General features: G+C 53.2%; 1 pseudogene; it reads right to left on the reverse strand.

The window, feature by feature from the left end:
* Nucleotides 1-9,078: 9,078 nt before the first annotated feature.
* LOC146821599 (centromere protein M pseudogene) lies at nucleotides 9,079-9,563 on the reverse strand (annotated as a pseudogene).
* Between the last annotated feature and the right edge of the window lie 217 nt (nucleotides 9,564-9,780).

Here is a 9,780-nt window from a genome sequence, read left to right on the forward strand (position 1 = left end):
TGTGGCGGAGTTGCTCCATGACATCCGCGGAGACGACGATGCCTCGCCGCCGGCTCTGGATCGAGCGCACAGGGTCTCGGGACCAGCGGGACAGCCTGGACTCCTCCCGGACATCCTGACGCGGGTCCACTTCTTTGTTGAGAAGGAGGCGATTCTCAAAGCTGCCAGAGATAAACCCACAATTCACTACAAAGGCATGTCCATTCAGCTGTTTCAAGACCTGGCTCCTACGACTCTCAGGCGCCGCAGAGACTTCAGGCCCATCACAGACAAGTTGCGGGAGCTTTATATTCGCTACCAGTGGGGGCATCCCTTCGCCATCATGTTCCAATCGGAATCCAAGCGCCGGGTGTTGCGCTCCTATCGGGAGGCGGCCCAATTGCTCCAAATTCCGGACTCTCCGCCGGCTAGCCCCATGCGGCGACCTGCTGTCCACAGAACTCCGCTGAAGCCTCAGTGGTCCACCGTGCGACGATCTCGCCACCCTTCTTCCCCGGATGGCAGCAGGGCGTCCCGGGACAAGCAGGATATCATCCAGCACATCAAGTCCCTGGAAGGGGGCCCGTCGCAGTCAAGCTCACAAGCATCTCCCCTCAAGTGAGGCCCCATAGGGGGGCCACCCCTAGTTGGAATCGGTCTTCGGTGTTGAGCAGACCTTCTGTCGGATCGGACTATGGCCCATCAGGAGGACTCTGCTTGCCTGCTCCTGGCGATGTGGCTGGCTGCGAGCTTTTGCCTGTTGCTGGAACTTCATCTTTCCCGAGGAGGCGGCGGCCCGGAGCGGGCCTTTCTGATTTGGTTTCCTGGTCTGGCGATGACGAACCCCCACACCTATCCATGGGAGAGTGACATCTCCGGGACAGCTTGTGCCGTAGTGCCTGGCTACTCCCTGGACTGGAATAGGACAAGTTGGCCATGTTGGCCGTCTCTGTGTTTACATGGTTTGTTTTGTTTCCTTTGGTCCTTTTCCTCCCCCCTTCCTCCCTTCCCCTGGGTGCCCCTTTGGCGGGGGGGTCAGGCTAGCGCCTGGATGATAGGAGACCGTGCTGCTTCCCTTATGGCTTTGGAGCTATGACGTCGGATCCTTGCTGGAAAATTCTCTCCCTTAACGTGAAGGGGCAGACTCTCCCAACAAGCGCCGCCAAATATGGCGGTACCTACTGCTCCAGAACCCTGACATAATTCTTCTCCAGGAGACTCACCTCCTTAGGGCAGATGTCACCCGCATGGCTCACCCCCGCTTTCCTCGGCAGTTCTGGGCCTCGGCTACCACCAAGACGGCGGGGGTAGCTATCCTCTGCAGGGCAGGGATAACCCCGGGTGCTGCCAAGGTGGTTAGGGATGGCGAGGGCCGTTTCTTGCAGGTTGAGGTCAAGAGGGGTCATCGCGCGCTTACCTTATGCAACTTCTATGCTCCCAATCAGGGTCAAGATGCTTTTCTGCGCAGGCTGATCAGGGAACACCTTGAGCCGGTGAACACGGACCTCGTAGTGGGCGGTGATTTTAACTTGGTGTGGGATGTGGAGCTCGATCGCTGTGGAGGGGCTTTCCACGGGGGTGGGGGCCATGTCTGCGGCGGTCAAAGACGCCCTAGGGGCTTTAACCCTGGTTGATGTCTGGCGATACCACTCACCGGGCCGGCGCGATTACACGTACTATTCACATGCACATCGCTCCTACTCTCGTATAGACATGTTGCTGGTCTCCCATGCCCTGCTTGGGGATGTGGCTGCGGCGGCGCACTCTACCATCTCCATATCCGATCATGCCCACGTGGAACTGTGTCTACGCGAGCGCCGCACTGGTCCTCCGCGCTCCTTTAAGTGGCGGTTTCCGGACCACGTCCTTCGGGACCCGGTGGACAAGGAGGAAATACAGGCGGCCGTTCTGGCGTATTTCGAGGCGAACGATCTCCCGGGGACCCCCCTTCCCCTCCTGTGGGACGCGTTCAAGGCTACGATAAGGGGTACTCTCACTGCCATCGCTGCTGCAAGGGCGCGGGAGGCGCTGCTCTATGAGACCAAGCTTACGCGGGAGGTCCAGACGCTGGAAAAAATGGACCAAGAACGGCCGCTGGCGGCGCATAAAAGACACCTGGCGATCCTTCGCGGTCAGCTCCGGGCGCATCGGACGAACAAGGCGGAGCGGGCCCTGCTGGCGCTTAAGCAGCGATACTACCCCGGGGGAGATAAGGTGGGCACGGTTTTGGCACAACGCCTGCGTACGCGGGCAGCGAAGGCCCATGTTGCGAAGCTGCGGAGGGCGGACGGGTCGTGGGCTGTCATGGAATTGGACAAGTTGCAGGAGTTTCAGGACTTCTACGCGACCTTGTATACCGCCGACCCACCGAGGGCGGATTTGATCTCGTCTACCATGGGCGTCTGTGTTTGGAATCCGTTGAGTGCGAGTCAGTCTGAGCTTCTGGAAGCTCCCATCACCTCGGCGGAAATGGCTGGCGCTTTGAGTGATCTTCCGCTGGGAAAGGCACCGGGCCCGGATGGGCTGCCGGTGTCCTTCTATCGCGCCTTTTGGCCGCAATTACAGCCGTATCTTCTCCGGCTCTTTAATTCATTTGACGAGCGGATGGGGCCCTCGCTGGACATGGCGATGGCCGAAATAGCCCTCATACCAAAGCCCGGGAAGGACCATACCCTTTGCTCCTCCTATCGGCCCATTGCCCTGCTAAATACGGATCTTAAACTGTACACTAAGCTTTTGGCCAAGAGGATTAGTGCTCACATGCCCAACCTCATTGAACCGGACCAGGTGGGGTTTATCCAGCACCGCCAAGGGGCTGATAATGTGCGTCGAGTGGCGCACATAGTAGGGAAAGCTAAACATTGGGGGATTCCTGCCTGCTTACTCTCGCTCGACGCCGAAAAAGCGTTCGACCGAGTGGACTGGTCGTTCCTGCGGGCGGTTTTGCAGAACGTGGGCCTGGGCCCGAGGATGGTGGCGCGCATCATGGCCCCCTATATTTCGCCGGTGGCTCGAGTGCGCATGAATGGCCAGCTCACGCAGGCCTTCCCCATTTGCAGGGGCACACGGCAGGGCTGCCCCCTGTCGCCCCTGCTGTTTGCGCTGATCGTAGAACCTCTTGCAATCATGGTGCGACGGGCTCCCGACGTCCGGGGTATATCGCTTTGAGGGGTGGAACATAAGATCGCTCTCTTCGCAGACGACCTTCTCCTTACTTTATCTGACCCGTCGCGTTCGTTGCCAGCATTACATCGGCTACTCCAAGACTTTGAGGGCACTTCCGGGCTTAAAATCAACCATACGAAATCTTGGGCCCTCAATATCTCGATCCCGGCCAAGGAGCTTCGATCGCTCCAAGCGACTTTCCCGTATCAATGGGCGACTGAGTCCGTGCGCTATCTGGGCCTCAATTTGACCCCAGATTTGGCCACTTGGACGCAGGCTAATTGGCAGGAGTATAAGCTTTCGGTCCAGCAGGACCTGCGCGGGTGGAAGGCCCTACCGCTTTCCTGGCTCGGGCGACTTAATACGGTAAAGATGTCGATTTTACCAAAGATCCTCTACCTCTTAAAGACGTTGCCGACACCGATTCTGGAACATCAGATACAGGGACTGCAATGCGAATTGGTGGCCTTTATCTGGGGCGGAAAGAAGCTGCGCCTCTCTAATAAGCTCTTGATGCTTCCCCGTGATAGGGGTGGCCTTGCCTGCCCGAACCTCCTCGAGTATTACTGGGCGTCGCATCTCCGATATGTCCTGGAATGGGGGGCATGGGAGAGCGAAAAGGTGTGGTTCCACATGGATCGGGCTGTCACTTGCCGTCCATTGTGGGACCATGCCTGGCTACCCCGGGAGGCGCGCCATCGTAGCGCTTATATGGCCGTACCCACCAAGACGGTCCTGGAGATCTGGGATAGAGTGTCGGTTCGCCGGGGGCTTACCACCTTCCTGTCCCCCCACACCCCGATTGCACGTAACCCGCAGTTCCCCCCGGCGTGTCGTCCGCCCTACTTTGCGAATTGGACGGAAACTGGATGTCGAACGATTGGGAATCTCTTCGCGGGCGGTGGTCTAAAATCCTTTGCCCAATGCCAGCTAGAATTCGGGCTGAAGGACAGCGACAAGTTCCAGTATATCCAGCTTCGGCACTGGATTCAGGGCTTCTCCTTGACTCGGGCCGCCACGCGACCCTTCACCCCGTTCGAACAGCTCGCCCGTACGTTTGGGGCGTATAAGAAACTGATTTCCCGCATCTACGGGGTGTTACAGCGGTCACAGCGTCCGGACCCCCACCCTTACCAACTACGTTGGCAGACTGTTCCCGGCTCAGGTGTTACTCCCCCTCAGTGGGCCAGGCTCAGGAGGGATATTCCGAAAATCTTACGTAGCATTCCCTAGCAGGAGTCGGCCTACAAGGTGATGACTCAATGGTATTACACCCCTGCCCGGCTTCAGAAAATGTTCCCCACGACATCCCCCCTATGTTGGCGCTGCACGCAGGCACTGGGTGACTTTATCCATATTTGGTGGACATGCCCCCTCCTGGCTATCTTTTGGAAGGAAGTTTTAAGCCATATCAAACGGGTTCTGGGATACCCCCTGCCTGCGGACCCGTTGGTGGTGGTACTGGGCCTCAGACCAGCGAACACGCGAGCCATGACGGGTCGTGATCGGCACCTGAGCCTCCACATGCTAAGTGCTGCCAAGCAGACGGTGGCCCTCTATTGGAAAAAGGCGGAGACGCCCTCCATAAACGTATGGTTCACTCGCCTGTGGCATGTGGTGGCGATGGAGCTGCTCACGGCACGTCTTCAGTTCCACGACACTCACTTCGAGAAACTCTGGAAGCCTTTGGTGGACCACCTAGGGCGCTTGGAACATGCTCGATTGCAACCACCACGACTTCGGGCCCTGCGGCTCTTCGATGATGCGCTGTGTCCCGCGGATCCAGGGGGCTTCTGGGGGTCGCTGAATGATGGGTGATTTGGGTTAGCCTCTGCCACCCTCTGGGCGGGGGGAGACCCCTGCCTTTGAAATACTGGGCCCTCCCAGCCTCCATGGGCTGAGGATAGTGTTGATGACATTCCTTCCCCCCCGTCGACCCCCCTCGCTCTACCCCAGCCCCTCTCTTTCCGTTCCTTTTCCCACCCTCCTCCTCCTTTTCTTTTCCTTTTCTCTTTTACGTTATTTAATTCCCTTTTTATCATTATTGTTATTATTTTTCCAGTTGGTCTCCTATTTAGGGACTGTTCTGAAGGGTTCGCATGCGGCGATATAGAGGTATGTCTGGGGCGCCTTGCTGCGCGTCCTTCCTTTGCCATTATCTGTCCAGCGAGGATGGAGCTAGTCTTTACTTTGGATGTTCTTGCTGGGTGATTGGGGAGGCATGAGTGCGGGGTGGGGTGTCTCCCCGGGGGCGGTCCTCGGGAGTGGGGGCCACCTGGGGGGGCATGCAGCCTGGCCCGGTTGTGCGCGGCTGAGACTAGGACGACATGGCACTAGGCGTAGTTATGGTGGCAATACGCCACGGTCGGGACATCCCGCTGCCCTCCCAGAACTCTGCATCGTACTAGAAAGGGGGCCTGCATGGGGCGCGGCTGGGACCTTTTCATCTGCCGCTGCTCCCTGACGCACCGGCAAGTGCTAGTGCTTGTTTTTCTGCTGTAAAGGTATTGGTAGACATAGAGCTGCCTGGGAGAGTGTCCGTGGTTGAGATTGCATGTACCTCTACACTTGAGATATGGCATGCCCTCTGATTTCCTGGGCCCTCGCCCTATGGTGTTCGTGTCTAATGGCTGCCGGCCTATATGGTTGTAGGCAAAACAGCTGTGTACTGCGCCAAGTGCGATCCTTCTAAAAATTTAATAAAAAGTTGTTTATAAAAAAATACAACCAAGAAGAACTAACATGAAAACATTACAACTCTTTCCTCAATTTTAGCAACGTTTTTGTTCTGAATAAAATGAATGTTGAAGGGCAATAATAAATGCCAACTGTCGCTAATTATCATTTGAATCCCAGACGATTTTGGCAGCCAAGACCCAACCCACAGACAGGCTGTATTTTTGTTTGTTTGTGTTTTTTACATTGACATTTTATGAACTAACTGTGCAGCAACTGGTGGAAAGGATCAAAAGATTGAATACAACAGAGGCATTCAAGTTAATGAGGTGAAATCACGCAGGACAAGATGCAACCGAAATTCACACCAAGAAAAATTGCTTCTTGCAAAGTTGTTCAACAATAGTCAATTGATGGCACTTCCTGGGATTTCATGCTGTGTGCAAATTAGAGGGAACTCACGTGTTCCATTTCTGCCCGGGTCTTCAAAAGTCCTAGGGGCAGATTTACAAGCCCCTTGCACTGCCCCATATTTACAAGGACAGAAAAAGCTACCCTGCGTGGCTTTTCCTGTCCTTGTAAATAAGGCACCTTTACATGTAGCACTTTACGTGAAAGGAGCGTTCCATGGGTGTTGCTGTGGGTGTTCCCATGCAACACCCATGGAACCAGACACATTTCCAGATTTACGGGATTAGTAAACCTGGAAATGCGTCAGTATGCTACGCCAACGTTGGGGTGGCGTAGCGAGGTCAAAGAAGGAGAAATGTTTTCATTTCCCCTTGTTTTTTCCTCTTTCAATGCGAGCTGCATTCTACAGCATAGATTGAAAGAGGAAAATGCCTGTAGTGATTGTTTTTGTGCAGGAATGTCGCACTCCTATGCTCTGACAGTGCCGCAGCGTGGTACACCCAAAGGGCTTGCGGTGCTACGCTGCGGCACTTTCTTTAAATCTGCCCCCTAGAACTGGCTGGGCCTGAGCACCAAAATAAAAATGGTCAATAAAAATGGTCCCTTTAAGCAAATCAGGTAGCTAGAATTTTTTTTTAAAGTTGACCACATTTGCAATCTGGCAGTTTTCATCTCGTAAAGACACGCTGTATAAATGTTTTGCATGGCACAGGATACTGCATGCATTTTTGCTTGCTGCGGGGAATGTTTGTAATTATATCAGGGAAATCAACCGTAAAAACCGTCCCTCTCGCCCATAAACCAGACCTACAAACAAGTAAATTAAACAGCCCACACACTAACTCCCTCCAGGAGTCGAGTTACCCCTCCCCTCCCTTGCTTTAAACCAACTGTGGCCCCGTGTCCCTCAAATCAAGCCACTGACACAGTGCTTTGGTGCCAAAAAAGGTTGCAGTTTATTCAACAATTCAACATAACATGTTTATACTTTGCAAAACTTCATGTTCAACCTATTTTTAATCTTTCTTGAGAATATACTTCATTTTACTTGCAGCCCTTTTGTCGCTGCGTGGACCCGGCCTCCTCAAGTTCCGGGGATGGGAGGGGCCACCTATCTGTGCCTCTGTTTCACGGGTCAAGGCTTCTACTTGCTACCGATCTGGGATCTGCCTGGGCTGCAAGTGCTGTCCAGTTTGCCCTGCCCTTTCGTTGGCCCTCCCTGCTCCCCGGGAGTCCCTGTTGTGTGGCATCCTAAGGACCTTGCTTGAGCATCTACTATTATGAGGCTGAGTCCTTCCATTTTGCTTCCTCGGTACCCCTTCCGTACGGCATCCCAAGGGTCCTGGATGAGCATCACATCTACTCTTTTCCTTGGCGGTAGGCCGCCCTTGACTCCCTCATTGACCCTGCCGTGAGGCATCCCAAGGACACTGTGTTAGCCTTTCCACTACCTTTTAGTAATTTTCTCCTTTATTTTCTACCTTTCTTGTGTTCCCTCCGCCTCACTTCTACCATTTCGGCTGCGACGCCCGTTCCTCTGGTGTTGGTGGGTGGCATTCTTTCTCTACCTGTGAGGAGGGGGGGGGGGTGCTTTTATGTGTGCCTGGGTCTATAGGCCCATATTTATCCCCCCTCGCCTCATCGGCTCGCCCCCCGATTGGGGGGTTCACACGGGACCGTCCTCTTTCAAACGGGCTATTTGGTTGTTGTGCGTGGAGTGGCTTCGCCTCCGGATGGCATTTGTCCCGGGCCCCTATCGGATCCAGCTTCACCTTCCCCGGCCCGGGTTCCAACCTGTCAGACTAGCCCTTCTGGCACTGCCATGTTGCTCTATTGGCCAGCCCAACCCTGGTGCATAGCGCTACATAACCCACTGTGAGGCGCCAAATGGTACTGTCGGATGGATGGCATACTACACTATGAGTAAGTGACTGGAAAGGTTTTGTACTTGTTGAGGGTCTATGCGGGAAGCTCAGCACTTAGGACTTAGGGGATATTTTTCACTTGCCCTCCACTGCCCCCACCAAACAACCAAACACATTTAAAGGAACTAGTTTTGAATTTAAAACCTGTTGAAATGTTTTTTTTTGTATTTCATATTAACAGGAAAAATGGTATGAAGAAGGACAAACATATCTGTGTTAGCAGCATATTTTGCTACCGCATTAAAAAAAAACCTTTTTGTAACTCAATACACTTCAACCATTTTCTTTTTGAAAATATACAATGAAAAACCAGCCTTCTATATTTTAGTTGGTCTAGATTTTAACATTTTTAAATAATGCTTATAAAAAAAATCTACTCTCAAATGAGCTATACTTTCCGTTTTTCCCCAGTGCTAATAATTTTAAACAAAGGCCATTTTCTGCTACATTACATGTGCTCTATTTAAACTTGCACTCACACAGGTCTGTCTAGTCTAAGTTTGCCAGGGGGATGAGCGCAAGGGCACTACATTCAAACACCCTCAACTCCTTTTGCCCAAGCTGCTCTCCACGCATAACACTGTACAGTAGACATTGTGCAAAGCATCAGTGTTGCATGGCTTTGTGTCTGGTGTGCACTAAGCACATGGCAGTAGGGGGCAACTACTTTCTGGAGCTGGAGGTGAAGTCTGACTGAGGCAAGATACCAGAGGGTCCCAGGGATCCAGTTAAGAATATTCCAAGTCAGCAGAGCACGGGCGACATCACATCAAGCTGGTGTGGGCATCAATGGGCATTCCAGCCACTGTGCAAAAAGCCACGTGGTGCAGCTCTAATTCCAGGGCGTGCGGGAAGGAGACTCCGAGAAGGTACGCAGAGCTTGGTGGTACGACAGGAACCCTTGCGGTGCCAACAACTCTACTCATTCTGGTAAAGAGGGGCTGGAACGCTTGAGGACCGATCCGAGATATAAGGCAGAAACCCCAGCACGTGCCCGACACACACTCGCAAGATCTCTAGCAGCTGCTGGGCAGTGCAGGAGCGGCCCACCTCCGACTCCAGTTCCTTCAGGAGCAGTATGCTGAGGTGAGCGTCCACCATGCAGTGCTTCCCTCGCCCACCTCCTACACCTAGAAAGCACACCTTGCCCACGAAAAAGCTGCTGTCCAGGTGGTCAAGTGAAGACGCTACTGTCGAGAAGCTGAGCTGGCTCTGCAGATTTACCAAGAAGACAACCAAGTCTATCCACTGGCGTTGATGATCGCCCTCAGGGGGAAGTGGCAGAGACTTTGCCAAATGGATTTTCAACACAGATGCCTTGGGTTCTTCCACTAGCAGCCTCCAGATGTTTATCAGTTCCGACAGCAGCTCTGCCTCCTTCAGCGCCGGTAATTTTTCGAAAGACATTTGAAACCCTCAAGATGCAACCATTTTGAGTAGACTTGTTAGATTCATATATATATATATATATATATATATATATATATATATATATATATATATATATATATATAGCTATAGTTGGGACCTCGTTTCTATTCAAAAAGCGTTTTTTTGCCAATATCTTAGGCGCCGTTTGACAGCTCCTGTCTTGAAAGTGTCTTGAAAGAGAGATGTGTCTTTC

Source organism: Triturus cristatus, chromosome 6 (assembly GCF_964204655.1).
Source record: "Triturus cristatus chromosome 6, aTriCri1.1, whole genome shotgun sequence".
Classification (NCBI taxonomy): domain Eukaryota; kingdom Metazoa; phylum Chordata; class Amphibia; order Caudata; family Salamandridae; genus Triturus; species Triturus cristatus.